The 15,635-nt window shown below is 47.8% G+C and overlaps 6 non-coding genes across 6 annotated transcripts; all 6 read left to right on the top strand.

Moving 5' to 3' along the window:
- The first annotated feature begins 12,009 nt into the window (after positions 1-12,009).
- Positions 12,010-12,124, top strand: LOC120942067. Its single transcript, XR_005749868.1, has one exon. It is a non-coding gene; the product is annotated as a U5 spliceosomal RNA (small nuclear RNA).
- Positions 12,125-12,658: 534 nt separating this feature from the next.
- Positions 12,659-12,773, top strand: LOC120941876. Its single transcript, XR_005749685.1, has one exon. It is a non-coding gene; the product is annotated as a U5 spliceosomal RNA (small nuclear RNA).
- Positions 12,774-13,063: 290 nt separating this feature from the next.
- Positions 13,064-13,178, top strand: LOC120942043. The gene has a single exon (XR_005749845.1). It is a non-coding gene; the product is annotated as a U5 spliceosomal RNA (small nuclear RNA).
- An 842-nt stretch (positions 13,179-14,020) lies between these two features.
- LOC120942061 lies at positions 14,021-14,135 on the top strand. Its single transcript, XR_005749862.1, has one exon. It is a non-coding gene; the product is annotated as a U5 spliceosomal RNA (small nuclear RNA).
- A 287-nt stretch (positions 14,136-14,422) lies between these two features.
- On the top strand, positions 14,423-14,537 carry LOC120942045. The gene has a single exon (XR_005749847.1). It is a non-coding gene; the product is annotated as a U5 spliceosomal RNA (small nuclear RNA).
- A 427-nt stretch (positions 14,538-14,964) lies between these two features.
- LOC120942069 lies at positions 14,965-15,078 on the top strand. The gene has a single exon (XR_005749870.1). It is a non-coding gene; the product is annotated as a U5 spliceosomal RNA (small nuclear RNA).
- Positions 15,079-15,635: the final 557 nt, after the last annotated feature.

Below are 15,635 nucleotides of genomic sequence, written 5' to 3'. Positions count from 1 at the left end.
TGACTTCAAAAAAGATGTGAGCGTTCGTTTTGAGGACCTGGACGCTACCACAGACGGTCTTAATAATACGGTGCAGTCACACGACAAAATTCTGAACGCCCATACTGTCATGCTACAGCAACTGGCGTACCAACAAGATGATATCGAAAACCGTAACCGTCGTAACAATATCCGTATTCGCGGAATCCCTGAAACGGTAGACGTCAAAGCCCTACCAACAGCTGTGACCGCCATTTTCAACCAATTACTGCAACGCCCTAGGGACGACCCAATTGAGCTGGACCGGGTCCACAGAACCTCTGGCCCGCGGACCCAAGACCCCTCCTTCGTCCGTGACACCCTGTGCCGGGTCCACTTCTATAAGGTCAAAGAAACCATCATGAGAGCCGCCAGCTCACAGGACACTATACTGTTTAACAATACCCCCGTGATGCTTCTTCCGGACCTGTCGCGTCAAACACTGATGATGAGAAAGGCGTTAAAGCCGCTTACCCAACTGTTGATATCCAAGCAGATGAAATACCAGTGGAGATTCCCGTTCCATTTGCGTGTATGCCACGAGGGCAAGACGGCCATCTTCCGCACGCTGGGGGACTTGCCTACTTTCCTCAGCACCCTGGGTCTTCCACAAGTATCTCTCCCAGATTGGCCATTCACGCCGACCACTCCAGGTCTACCCTTTGCCTCTCCATGGCAGACGCAAGGCCGCAAGCGCAACCCCAAGCCTCCGCCTCGCCGGGACTCTGAGGATTGAATGCACTTTGGTCGATCTAATCGCACCACTTGTCCTGCCTTCCCGGGGGTTTCCCCCCGGAGATGATACCGGGTTGGAGCCTCCTCATCGTATATTTCTCATTTTATTTTGTTTTTTCCATTTTATTTTTTCATTCTTGGGGGCTCAACCTACCACTCCCCCGGACACTATTTCGCTTGTTGGGCTTGTCCCTCTTGAGTCCCGGACTGCTTAAGGGCTCTTTCACACGTCCGTTCCGTTCGTCCGTTTTTTGGACGTCCGTTAACGGACCGCAATGCTTCCCTATGGGCTAGCGTCCGTTAGCGGATGAGCATCCGCTAACGTCCGTTAGCATCCGTCTGCGTTCAGTTCCGTTTTTTTGGACGGAAGAAAACCCTATTTTTCTTCCGTCTAAAAAACGGAACGGACGAAAAACGGACGTTAACGGATGATCCGTTTATCAACCGTTCCGCTAACATCCGTTTTTCTATGTAAAAAGCCCCAAAAAAAAAAAAAAAAAAACGGATGAAAAAACGGATGGAAAAACTGATGCAAAAACTGATGCAAAAACTGATGCAAAAACTGATGAAAAACTGACGAAAAACTGATGGAAAAACGGATCAACTGATGAAAAAAAAAACTGATCTGAAAAACTGAACGGACGTGTGAAAGAGCCCTTAATGTTGATGTTATTGTTACGGCCTTAATTCTCTTTTCAGGTGGTTCGGGCTCCATGTTCCAGACCGGGAGACACCCGCAGATTGTTCCTAAGTATCTTCTATTATATGACTTTTGATGACATGTTTTCACTCTGCTGCTGTATCACCATTGTGTTCTTTCTCATCGTAATTGCATTTCACTGTTGTTTTTGCCTAAATAATCTGTTTGGTTTCCTATTTCACGTGCTTAACCAACTCGTTTTTTTTTTTTTTTTCTCTTTTGTTCTTTGTACCGCTATTTTTTGTACCGTGTGTTGGTTTTGCTCCGTGATTGTTCTCCTGTGGAGTTGGGGGCCGGGGGGACCGCCTTACCTGGAGTGATCCCACCGCGCCCCCCCCCCCCTTCTTTTTTTTGAGGGGTTTTTCTTTTTTTTTACGGTGTCACTATGGATGCCGTTCGGCTCATGGCTACTAGCCATGATGTATGTTTTTTTTTCTTTTTTTGCGTAGCCTTTTGGAGCCACCCAGTGGCCTTTTTTGTTATTGCTCTTTTTTTTTTATCATCATCATTCACCTCGCTATTATGGTCTCCCTCCCCACCGCCTCTGCCTAGCTGTCTCCTGCTACTTTTACTTGGTGACAGGAGTGGTGCGGACGGGGTCCATACTCAACCCATGTCTTTTTATCTTTTTTGTGTCTTTTTGTTTTTTGTTACCACCCGCTCTTACCCTCCCCTCTGTCTTTCCCCGCCTCTCCCCTCTGTTGCTCTTATTCCTATCTTCCTTCCTTCCTTTCCTCCTCCAGGCTCTTTCTGGCGCTATTTCTATCTCCGAGAGTTGCTGATGCTTGATATTGCCTTTACCCGTGCCCTTGCTCTGTATCCCCACCACTCACGCCTACCAATAACATGGCTTCTGTTTGCCCGATAGCCTTAGCGTCTTTTAACTGTAGGGGATTCAACACACCTGAGAAGCGGAGTCAGGTCCTTTTTCATTTTCATAAAAAGCGTTCTGACATCTTGCTACTCCAGGAAACGCATTTCCGTACTGATTCAGTGCCGGTTCTTCGTAACAGGTACTATACACAATGGTTCCATAGTACTAATCCCCAAGCGAAGTCTAAGGGTGTATCCATAGCCTTCCATAAATCTTTTACACCTGAGGTCCTAGACACCCTTATTGATACTAATGGACGATTCATATTTCTCAAACTGAAACTAAACAACTTTCTTTTCACAGTGGCCAACATATACGTTCCAAATGTGGGTCAGGCTCGGTTCCTCTCATCGGTCCTCACCAGACTATCCTCTTTTGGGGGTCCCTGCTACATAATTGGGGGAGATCTCAATGCCGTTATGTCCCCGTCTGCAGATACATCCTCGGGTAAGTCCTCTATCCCACACTCTACACTAACACGCATCAGGACTCTCCTACATTCCTTCCATCTGGTGGATGTCTGGCGTGTCCAGCATCCCACAGATAGGGATTACAGTCATTACTCTGCAGCACACAACTCATATAGTAGACTAGACCATTTCCTGATATCCCAGTCACTGCTAGATTCCCCTTTACAAACGTCCTTGGGTCAATTGCTTTGGTCGGACCATGCCCCGGTCTATTTGACTCTTGCACGCCCCCCCACTTCACGTAGAGGTGCACACTGGAGGCTTAATGATAATTTACTGCGGGATTCTGTATGTGTGGCTGAAGTTTCTGCCGCTATCCGTCATTTCGTTTCGGATCACTCCTCGGACACTACCCCCCCTCTCATCCAATGGGAAGCCTTTAAATGTGTGATCAGAGGCGTGCTCATCCAACATGGCTCCCGCCTCAAGAAGATGCGATCGAGTGACATTCGCCGTCTCCTCTCCACCATTGCGGAGCTAGAACCTCTGCACAAACGTAACCTAGACCCTGCAATTTTTGTCCGTTTATCGAATGCCCGTCGGGATCTCCTTCAGCTTCTTGACTCCCATTCCTTGATAGCTCGAGATAGGGCGCGCAACTTCCATTACTCACTGGCCAATAAATGTGGTAAACATTTGGCACGGGTCTTGCACCCCAGGACGCCTCGCCGTTCCATTAGCTTTATTTCACACCCTGATCAAACTAGATCGTACAACCCGGAGGGTATATCCTCTGCCTTCCGGGGATACTATTCGCGACTCTATAATCTGCAGTCCGTAGACCCGACCAGGTGTTATACACCTTCGGGTGATGACACGCGAGATTATATTGTCGAGACGGCACTACCCCCTATTGATGCGTCGGATGTGGCTGAGCTAGATAAACCCCTCGATACGTCCGAGTTTCTCGGTGCCATCAAAAGTTTACAGGTGGGCAAGTGCCCTGGTCCAGATGGATACACTCCACGTTTTTACAAGACCTTTGCCCCACTTTTATCCCCGTTGATGGCTAAGTCCTTTAATACAATGAATGACACTACTGCACCGCCCAAGGCGTTGTTATCCGCTAACATCTCTGTATTACCCAAGCAAGGCAAAGACCCCTCGCAATGCAGCAGCTATAGGCCTATATCCCTGCTCAACGTGGATCTGAAGTTGTTTGCGAAGGTCCTGGCTAATCGTTTGTCTCCTCTACTCCCAGGTGTTATCCACAATGACCAGGTGGGATTTGTCCCAGGCCGGGAGGCGAGGGACAATACCACCAAAACGATCCACTTAATCTCTTACATCCAACGCAAAGGGCTGAGGGCTTGTCTCCTCTCTTTCGACGCCGAAAAGGCATTCGATCGGGTTAACTGGGGATTTCTTCGACTCTCATTGGAACAATTGGGCCTGGGAACGCCCTTTATTTCCAAAGTGATGTCCCTTTACTCGCAGCCCTCAGCTTCGGTCTTGGTGGATGGTTCTACTTCTGCGCCCTTTGACATCTCCAATGGTACTCGGCAGGGCTGCCCCCTATCCCCACTCTTATTTGTCATTGTAATAGAACACTTAGCTTGTGCCATCAGACGAAATGTCTCCATTCGCGGTATCCAAACGCCTTCCTCCCATTACAAACTATCCCTCTATGCTGACGACCTTTTGGTATACTTACAGGACCCCCATATCTCCCTGCCATCCCTCTTTGCGGAATTCCGTCGTTTTGGCACATTTAGCAACTTCAAACTCAATCTGTCCAAGACTGAGGCTCTCAACGTCTCCCTCCCTGCCGCTACGATGACTAGGCTCAAAGCCAATTTTTCTTTCAAATGGCAAACGAGGGGAATCTCATACCTTGGCGTCATTATTCCTTCTAATCTTTCCAACCTCTTTTCATCGAACTATGTTCCTCTGCTTTCACGCTTGCGGAAGGACTTGGAGGAGTGGGGGGGGACTTCCTTGCCGTGGTTCGGGAGGATCAACACCCTGAAGATGGACACTCTACCCAAACTCCTGTATCTTCTTCAAACGGTTCCCGTCTTAATCCCCAAGTCCTTCTTCAACTCCTTACGCTCTCTCGCCATCAGATTCCTGTGGCGACGGGGGCTTTCTAGGGTGAAATACAATGTGCTCACCCGCCCAAAGCTGCGGGGCGGAGCTGGCATTCCTGACTTCGAGACCTACTACAAGGCCACACACATTGCGCGTGTCTTAGAGTGGTTCCCGCGCCCTTTCTCGAAGGCCTCCGTCGCCCTAGAGCAAGACTTGTCTCACGTTGACCTGCGAGCGCTCCTATGGGGATATAGAACTGAACTGACACACATACCTCCTCCCTCCCCGCTTACTCTGGCTTCTCTCAGATTATGGTACAACAGGGGGTTATGTTCCCTACTGTCCTCCGACCCCTCTCCGCTATCTTCCCTATTCGACAATCCCTCCTTCCCCCAAGGCTTTGGTGTATCTTCGTTAGGCCCCTTCAAAAGGACTGAATGGCCCCAGGCACGCTCCTTTGTGCATCCTACGCTGGGGTCGCCAGCGACTCCGGCAGGTGCTCATGACTGGCTCACTACACTACACTTGTCCACACTTACAAAGCACCTACATTCCTCCTCTCAGGTACACCGCCCTCCCACGGAGTTTGAACGACTGTGTTCCCTCTCGGAGACGCCCAGGCACCTACTCTCGGCCATATATAACCTACTGCAAACACTCATGCACACCGAGCTACCCTCTTACACTAGGATGTGGTCTGCAGATCTGGGTGAGGACATCCGGCAGGCAGACTGGCAGACTTCGTTTTACTTTACTCACAAGTCCACGATCTCCTGCTACGCACAGGAAAAAAACTACAAGATTCTGTCAAGATGGTACAGGGTTCCCTCCGTGTTGCACAAAATATTTCCGTCCACCCCGGCATCCTGTTGGCGATGTTCCTCTGCAGTGGGGACTTATCTACATGTCTGGTGGGATTGTGAGAGGATCCGCCCCTTCTGGACTCAGGTATTTGAATGTTACAACAAAGTCTACGATAAATCACTGGTTCCCTCACCTAAAATTGCTCTTCTCTCCATCCTGCCTGGTTCTGTTAAATCGCAGAGACGAAGTCTCCTCTGTTTCTTCATGTCTTCAGCAAGACAGCTCATACCTTCCTACTGGAAGTCGACCGCAACTCCTCCATTGTCACGCTGGGTCTCTATTATGAACGATACCATGAGAATGGAGGAGATGCTGGCTCTTGACAATGACACTTTTGATAAGTATACGTTGCTATGGCTCGTATGGCTCCACTTCTCTTCCTCTGACACCCTGGCGAACATGTTGTCCACCCGACCATGATCACCCCTGATCGCCTCCGTCTATGTCACCTCCTTAAGATAGACTAGGTTCCCCTCCCCCCCACTTTATTTACATTGTTTCTTCCATTTGCTCCCTCAGCAACTCTCACACTCCCCCATGATTCCCCTCTGGTTTTCTTCTCTCTCTTCTCCTTTCCTTCTATTCTCTCTCTCTTCTCTCCTTCCCCCTCCCTTCCCTGCCCTCTCATGCCCCTGATTCTTGCCCCCCCATTTTTATTCTTATTTTTCTTGTTCTTTTTTTTTTTTTTTTATTTGCGGCCTTGGTTCTTTTTTTTTGTCTTGTGTGTCATTTTTTCGTTTGACTTTATTGTTTCCTTTTTGGAGACTCTGGTTGCAATGTTGTCACCTATTAAGAGGCCATTTTGGCCGCTCACAATTTTTGTTTCGGGTTCTTGTCATGATTGTTCCTGTTATATTACACGTTGGTGGGAGTCCTGCTGTGGGCGATAGCCATTGGGCTGACCCTCTACCACTACGTATTTATGACTGTTCCCTGATTGTGACACCTCATAATGTTCATGTATAACATGTTAAAATTCTAATAAACATATTTTCAACTCTAAAATGTATCCAATATAAAAACATTTTTTCTTTTGTTTTGGATACAGTAGTAAGGTGTTAGAACCCCTGTCAGTTTTTCTTTTGCTGTCATTAATCTCATTGGGGAAATTTACTTTCTTCACTTGTCCTGGCTACCACTGAAAGTTGTAAGAAATTCTAAATTTTGAGTTGTCGCGTACCTGGTGGAGATCGAGCTGGAGAGGGGGCTTCTCTTGCACCTTTTGTTCAACACTCCTGGTAGTGATAACAGGATGTATAAGGACACAGAGTGACAGTGTAGCAGGCAGCACCAGCTGGTGTTGGCAGGAAGCACATGACCGTAGATCAACAGGCAGGAACCAGGTAGTGGATCATGGAGACACTTTATCGGCAGACATGAGTGTAGCTAGGACACAAGCTAGAAGATCATCAACATCCAGGTAGCAAGGTACAGGGGTGCAAAAAAGGAGCATAGTCTGGTCACAGCAGGCACAGAGAAATCCTTAGACAGGTCAGGAGCAAGCTGCATACACAGGTATGCAGGTTAGGCAGGTCAAAGCCAAGATAAAGCAGCAACTAGCTAAAGATGACTCTGCAATCCATTCATGTCATAGCCCAGCTTAAATAGGCCGTTTGGCGCTATTGTTTATACAAGATGTGCAAGTGTGCGTGCACGTGCGTATGCTAATATGGTTTCTGCATACGTTCCAATGCGCAATGAGCCTTTTCTCAGAATTATGAGCATGCCCATGAGCATGTAATAGCCTTCTTGTTCCAACACGGACTGAGCTTCTCTTATAGTTGTATTCAAAACAGTAATATAGTGAAAACTTTCCGATAAGGACATTTATTCCTGTGACATTCATTTGAGGGCATTTCCTTCACTTTGTATACATTACTTCCTGTTGCATTTTCAAGACAGGAAGTAAACAAGATATCTCATCAATGTGACACACCTGGCAAATAAAAAAAATAACTGACAGTGGGTTAATGATTCCTGATGCCCTGTACACACGTTCGGAATTTCCGATGGGATAAAATCTGATGGAGTTTTCCATCAGAATCCCGTTCAAGCTGTCTTGCATACACACTATCAGACCAAATTTCGACCGTCCAAAACGTGTTCTATTTCTAAACTCCGAAGGGAAAAAGTCAGATGGGGCCCACACACGGTCGGAATATCCAATGAAAAAACTCCATCTGACTTTTTTCATGGAAAATTACGATCGTGTGTACAAGGCATTACTCTATACAAATGGATAAAAATAAGTGTTGGCTTTAGATATACTTTAATGTATCCTGTTAAGTTACAGCCAATTGTTTTTGTATGTTCCTAAAGAAATAAATAATAATATCTACAGGACTATGAGCTTATGGGCCTGTGTAAGATATTTGTTCTATAAATTCACTGTTTTTTTGCAGGTTTATACAAACATTACACAAGGATCCATATTTCTGATGAACATATGCATAAGACATTTGGCAGCTTCCCATTTTGTTTATAAAACAAACAGAGCTGTTGCGGCTATTTACATACAGTATCTTCCTAATGAAACATTTCAGTTTCACAAGTTCAGATTACTCGATCGTGGTTTGCCAAACAGGCGGACATCTGGCGATATTCGTGGTGGTCCGCCATTTTACATTGAGAAGAACTTTGACCCATGACACATCCATAAGGTGGTACAGGACAGCCAATTGAGACATTTCAGCACATGGACATACCCCCTACCTTATGAATAGACCTGATCTGGTGGCCATTTTACATTCTGCTTTTTGTCAGTGTAGGGAGAGGTTGCTGTGCTGTGTGGAGCAGGGACAGTGTCACATACCTGGTAGTGGAGCCCAATGTGCAGGGAGCGGCCTCTCGTAAGCCTCTGACTCAGGAGCCCCTGGTAGAGAAGACAGGGGATCAAGAGTTCAGAGGGGCACAAGCGCCTGGTAGTAAGCTGAGTAGTGGCCGAATTCGGCAGCAGGAAGAAGCACCAAGATCCTGGCAGGATGCTAGCGGCAAGCTGGAGTAGAGGTGCGGCACTTGTGGGACAGGAATCAAGCAGGTGAGGCAAGCCGGATCAAACACAGGTGGGCAGATCAGAAGCCAAAGCAAAGTCCAAAGGGGTAGTCAAAGTTCAGGCCAGGTCGGTATAACAGGCGGGCAAAAAACAGAGCCAGGGGCAGAGCAGGTGCGGTGGTCAGACGTAGCCGGGGTCAGAGGCAGGTTGCAGGCAGGAGAGGTCAGAGGAAGTCGGGGTCAGGTAATCGGGATACAAACAGGTACACAGGTGCAAGATTCTTCAGGGATACGCTGTAGACTGGACAGCAAGTTGGTGAGGGGTCAGGCTGTTTAAATAGGGATGCGCATGCACGCACACGCGAGCCAACGCACACCACCGCGCACGCGTCGGGATTCGATTCTCCTGCCGTTGTCACTGATGCTGGAAGGCCTTCCATGACAGACAGGCTGTAGTACTAGTGACACAAATCGTTAGCTAACAGGTCCACAAAAGTCCTTTTAAGGACTGGTATAGGTGTACTATTGTTTGGTGTGCAGTATATAGGGGTGTAATATGATTATATTATACCTTGATGTCAACGGCTTCTGGATAGGGAAGTGGTCTGTGCTATGCAAGCTCAGGAAAGACCGTTCAGGGGACTTACAGCACCTGCAGGAGTGCTTCTTGCTAGGAGCATCCGCAGGACACCTCTTCTACTCCGGGATACCCTACAACTGCAACAGATGTGGCTGTCCCGGACACATGGGAAAGGAGTGTACAGAACTTGCTTGCAAGATCTGTTGGGTTACAGGCCACGAGACCAAAGACTGTCTTAGGCAAAAAACCTGCAACCTCTGCGGATTGGCAGAGCACACCTTCAGGCACTGCCCCCAAAGGACCCGGACCTATGCTGGAGCCCTGATCCAGGGTAAACCAGCCTCCAGCTCTGGGAAGAAGCCACCCGAAAGCAAACCAAAAGAGCCTCGGAACGCCACAGGTAAGTATACCCCTGCCCCTGTCCCCATCCCTGACCCTGTCCCCTCCTCTGGCACACCCCCACCCACCCTCTCTGGGCCAGAGGAGACCCTTCCCGCCCCACCGCCCACCCCAGACCTGTCCTCTATGGAGGACTTCCCCGCCCTCCCCCTTCCACCCCTGCCAGTGGCCAAACAGGAGGCCGGAAACGGAAGCCTGTGAGCCCATCGGCAGAGGAACCCGCCACCTCCACCAAACGGCCCAACGGGGTCCAGCATAAAAGCGCTGGACCAGGGCAAGTAGTGGAGGACCTGGAGTCTGCAGGTGAGGAAGACGAGGAGGAGATTATGGCCGACACTGTGCCTATCCCCACCGTCAACCTCAGTGAGATAATTGACGAAGTCCTGGAGGAACTGGGTCTAACCCAGAACAGGCAGCTGTGGAGATGGAGGAGCCACCCCCCCTTCGGGGAGGTAAGTTCGGCCCCTTGCTAACTAGACCTCATACCCCTTTTTCATTATGGCTGAGATCTCAATCTTTTCCATTAATGTGAGGAGTATCAAGGATACCTCTAGAAGGCAAGTGGCGCTGACTTTTCTTTCGACTCATCAGAGTGATGTTTACATGCTTCAGGAGTGCGGTCTTCCTCCTTTGAGAAGGTACACACACCTGACCTCTCAGTGGACCCTCGGTCCCTCCTACTAGTCCGGGGGTGGCAATTGCAGGAATGCAGGGGTAGCCATTCTTATCAGGGGGGGATGCTTCACGGTTGACTCCATCCATGAGCTTGTCTGTGGCCGTCTTTTGGTCATAGAAGGCTCGTGGGTGGGAGAGCCAATTAGGCTCATCAACGTGTACGCCCCCCAGATACGAATGCGCGCCTGGAACTTTTCCAGATCCTGCGGACGCAACTTGTCACCACCAGAGCAGTAGTGATCGGCGGTGATTTTAACTGTCCGATAGAGGAGGATGGGCGCAGTTCTAGCATATACGCAAAACTTGATGTTACTTATAAACTGCTCAAGGAGATGATCTCGGAGGCATCATTGCGGGACACCATGGGATCCATAGGGCAAGGTACCGTGAATTATTCATGGTGCCGACCCGATGGATCTGTGCGTTCCAGGATTGACTTCGTGCTCACTTCAAGAGCAGTCAAGCATCGTGAGTTCTCCATGATCCATTGCTTTTTCTCTGACCACAGGGCCATTCACTTTGGCCACAGTGGTAAACGTGGCCTTGAAAACTATTTGATAGTCTTGATCCACCTATGCATGTATTTGCCCCCAATTCCATGGCCGTGCGTCTTATATTGTTCTGATGAAGCCGATTGTTATGCATGCCTGCTGATTCCCGCCCATATGCAGCTGCACAGTTGAACAGCATCTATGTTCTGCCGGGCCGTGTGTGTTATATTGTTCTGATGAAGCTTATTGTTACGTGTGCCTGCTGATTCCCGCCCCCATGCAGCTGCACAGAAATGCAAATTAGGCTGTCTTGGAGTCACCATAAGTTGAACAGCTTCTGTGTTCTGTTGGGCCGTGCGTCTTACAATGTTCAGATGAAGCCAATTGTTATGCATGACTGCTGATTCCCGCCCCCATGCAGCTGCACAGACATGCAAATTAGGGTGGCGTGGAGTCACCATGAGTTGAACAGCATCTCTGTTCTGCCAGGCCGTGCTTCTTATATTGTTCTGATGAAGCCGATTGTTACGTGTGCCTGCTGATTCCTGCCCCAATCAGCTGATCAGACATGCAAATTAGGGTGTCTTGGAGTCACCATGAGTTGAACAGCTTCTGTGTTCTGCCGGGCCGTGCGTCTTATATTGTTCTGATGAAGCCGATTGTTACGCATGCATTCTGATTCCCGCCCCCATGCAGCTGCACAGACATGCATATTAGGGTGTCTTGGAGTCACCATGAGTTGAACAGCATCTGTGTTCTGTCGGGCCGTGCGTCTTATATTGTTCCGATAAAGCCGATTGTTACGTGTGCCTGTTGATTCCCGCCCCCATGCAACTGCACAGACATGCAAATTAGGGTGTCTTGGAGTCACCATGAGTTGAACAGCATCTATGTTCTGCCGGGCCGTGCGTCTTATATTGTTCTGATGAAGCTGATTGTTACGTGTGCCTGCTGATTCCCGCCCCCATGCAGCTGCACAGACATGCAAATTAGGGTGTCTTGGAGTCACCATGAGTTGAACAGCATCTATGTTCTGCCGGGCCGTGCGTCTTATATTGTTCTGATGAAGCTGATTGTTATGTGTGCCTGCTGATTCCCGCCCCCATGCAGCTGCACAGAAATGCAAATTAGGCTGTCTTGGAGTCACCATAAGTTGAACAGCATCTGTGTTTTGCCGGGTTATACTCTGGTTTCTCTTTAGAATGATTAAATGTTTTGCATTTTATTAAAGATTTTTGTGGCGGGGAACTACCATGAGTTTTGGTGAATTTTTTTATGCCTGCCTAACGCCGGGCCTCCTTGATGAAAAATAGCTTGAGATACTTTGATTTGGAAAGGCAAGCAGACGGCTTTAATGTTGTTGTTGTTGGTGGTGGTGGTAAACGTGGCCTTGAAAACTATTTGATAGTATTGATCCACCTATGCGTGTATTTGCCCCCAATTCCATGGCCGTGCGTCTTATATTGTTCTGAAGAAGCCGATTGTTATGCATGCCTGCTGATTTCCGCACATATGCAGCTGCACAGTTGAACAGCATCTATGTTCTGCCGGGCCGTGCGTCTTATATTGTTCTGATGAAGCTGATTGTTACGTGTGCCTGCTGATTCCCGCCCCAATGCAGCTGCACAGAAATGCAAATTAGGCTGTCTTGGAGTCACCATGAGTTGAACAGCTTCTGTGTTCTGCTGGGCCGTGCTTCTTATATTGTTCTAACAAAGCCGATTGTTACGTGTGCCTGCTGATTTCCACCCCCATGCAGCTGCACAGACATGCAAATTAGGGTGTCTTGGAGTCACCATGAGTTGAACAGCATCTGTGTTTTGCCGGGTTATACTCTGGTTTCTCTTTAGAATTACTAAATCTTTTGCATTTTATTAAAGATTTCTGTGGAGGGTAACAACCATGAGTTTTGGTGAATTTTTTGATGCCTGGCTAATGCCGGGCCTCCTTGGTGAAAAATATCTTGAGATACTTTGATTTGGAAAGGCAAGCAGACGGCTTTAATGTTGTTGTTGTTGGTGGTGGTAAACGTGGCCTTGAAAACTATTTGATAGTCTTGATCCACCTATGCATATATTAGCCCCCAATTCCATGGCCGTGCGTCTTATATTGTTCTGATGAAGCCAATTGTTACGTGTGCCTACTGATTCCCGCCCCCATGCAGCTGCACAGACATGCAAATTAGGGTGTCTTGGAGTCACCATGAGTTGAACAGCATCTGTGTTTTTCCGGGTTATACTCTGGTTTCTCTTTAGATTTACTAAATCTTTTGCATTTTATTAAAGATTTCTGTGGAGGTGACCGACCATGAGTTTTGGTGAATTTTTTGATGCCTGGCTAATGCCGGGCCTCCTTGGTGAAAAATAGCTTGAGATCCTTTGATTTGGAAAGGCAAACAGACGGCATTAATGTTGTTGTTGTTGTTGGTGGTGGTAAACGTGGCCTTGAAAACTATTTTATAGTCTTGATCCACCTATGCATATATTAGCCCCCAATTCCATGGCCGTGCGTCTTATATTGTTCTGATGAAGCTGATTGTTACGCGTCCCTGCTGATTCCCGCCCCCATGCAGCTGCACAGACATGCAAATTAGGGTGTTGTGGAGTCACCATAAGTTGAAAAGCTTCTGTGTTCTGCTGGGCCTTGCGTCTTATATTGATCTGATAAAGCCGATTGTTACGTGTGCCTGCTGATTCCCACCCCCATGCAGCTGCACAGACATGCAAATTAGGGTGTCTTGGAGTCACCATGAGTTGAACAGCTTCTGTGTTCTGCTGGGCCATGCGTCCTATATTGATCTGATAAAGCCGATTGTTACGTGTGCCTGCTGATTCCCGCCCTTATGCAGCTGCACATGCAAATTAGGGTGTCTTGGAGTCACCATAAGTTGAACAGCTTCTGTGTTCTGCTGGGTTGTGCGTCTTATATTGTTCTGATGAAGCTGATTGTTACGCGTCCCTGCTGATTCCCGCCCCCCATGCAGCTGCACAGACATGCAAATTAGGGTGTCTTGGAGTCACCATGAGTTGAACAGCATCTGTGTTCTGCTGGGCCGTGCGTCTTATATTGTTCTGATGAAGCCGATTGTTACGTGTGCCTGCTGATTCTCGCCCCCATGCAGCTGCACAGACATGCAAATTAGGGTGTCTTGGAGTCACCATGAGTTGAACAGCATCTGTGTTTTGCCGGGTTATACTCTGGTTTCTCTTTAGAATTACTAAATCTTTTGCATTTTATTAAAGATTTCTGTGGAGGTGAATGGCCATGAGTTTTGGTGAATTTTTTGATGCCTGGCTAATGCCGGTCCTCCTTGGTGAAAAATAGCTTGAGATCCTTTGATTTGGAAAGGCAAACAGACGGCTTTAATGTTGTTGTTGTTGTTGGTAAACGTGGCCTTGAAAACTATTTGATAGTCTTGATCCACCTATGCATATATTAGCCCCCAATTCCATGGCCGTGCGTCTTATATTGTTCTGATGAAGCTGATTGTTACGAGTCCCTGCTGATTCCCGCCCCCATGCAGCTGCACAGACATGCAAATTAGGGTGTCTTGGAGTCACCATGAGTTGAAAAGCATCTCTGTTTTGCTGGGTTATACTCTGGTTTCTCTTTAGAATTGCTAAATCTTTTGCATTTTATTAATGGTTTCTGTGGAGGGGAACAACCATGAGTTTTGGTCAATTTTTTGATGCCTGGCTAATGCCGGGCCTCCTTGGTGAAAAATAGCTTGAGATACTTTGGTTTGGAAAGGCAAGCAGACGGCTTTAATGTTGTTGTTGTTGGTGGTGGTAAACGTGGCCTTGAAAACTATTTGATAGTCTTGATCCACCTATGCATATATTAGCCCCCAATTCCATGACTGTGCGTCTTATATTGTTCTGATAAAGCTGATTGTTACGCGTCCCTGCTGATTCCCGCCCCATGCAGCAGCACAGACATGCAAATTAGGGTGTCTTGGAGTCACCATAAGTTGAACAGCTTCTGTGTTCTGCTGGGCCGTTCATCTTATATTGTTCTGATGAAGCCGATTGTTACGTGTGCCTGCTGATTCCCGCCCCCATGCAGCTGCACAGACATGCAAATTAGGGTGTCTTGGAGTCACCATGAGTTGAACAGCATCTGTGTTTTGCCGGGTTATACTCTGGTTTCTCTTTAGAATTACTAAATCTTTTGCATTTTATGAAAGATTTCTGTGGAGGTGAACGACCATGAGTTTTGGTGAACATTTTGATGCCTGGCATATGCCGGGCCTCCTTGGTGAAAAATATCTTGAGATACTTTGATTTGGAAAGGCAAGCAGACGGCTTTAATGTTGTTGTTGTTGGTGGTGGTAAACGTGGCCTTGAAAACTATTTGATAGTCTTGATCCACCTATGCATATATTAGCCCCCAATTCCATGGCTGTGCGTCTTATATTGTTCTGATGAAGCTGATTGTTATGCGTCCCTGCTGATTCCCGCCCCATGCTGATTCCCGCCCCATGCAGCAGCACAGACATGCAAATTAGGGTGTCTTGGAGTCACCATGAGTTGAACAGCTTCTGTGTTCTGCTGGCCCGTGCGTCTTATATTAATCTGATAAAGCCGATTGTTACGTGTGCCTGCTGATTCCCGCCCCCATGCAGCTGCACAGACATGCAAATTAGGGTGTCTTGGAGTCACCATGAGTTGAACAGCTTCTGTGTTCTGCTGGGCCGTGCGTCTTATATTGATCTGATAAAACCGATTGTTACGTGTGCCTGCTGATTCCTGCCCCCATGCAGCTGCACAGACATGCAAATTAGGGTGTCTTGGAGTCACCATGAGTT

The sequence above is a fragment of the Rana temporaria genome, chromosome 5 (genome assembly GCF_905171775.1).
Source record: "Rana temporaria chromosome 5, aRanTem1.1, whole genome shotgun sequence".
NCBI classification, from domain to species: Eukaryota; Metazoa; Chordata; class Amphibia; order Anura; family Ranidae; genus Rana; species Rana temporaria.
This window is presented reverse-complemented; position numbering and strand designations above follow the sequence as displayed.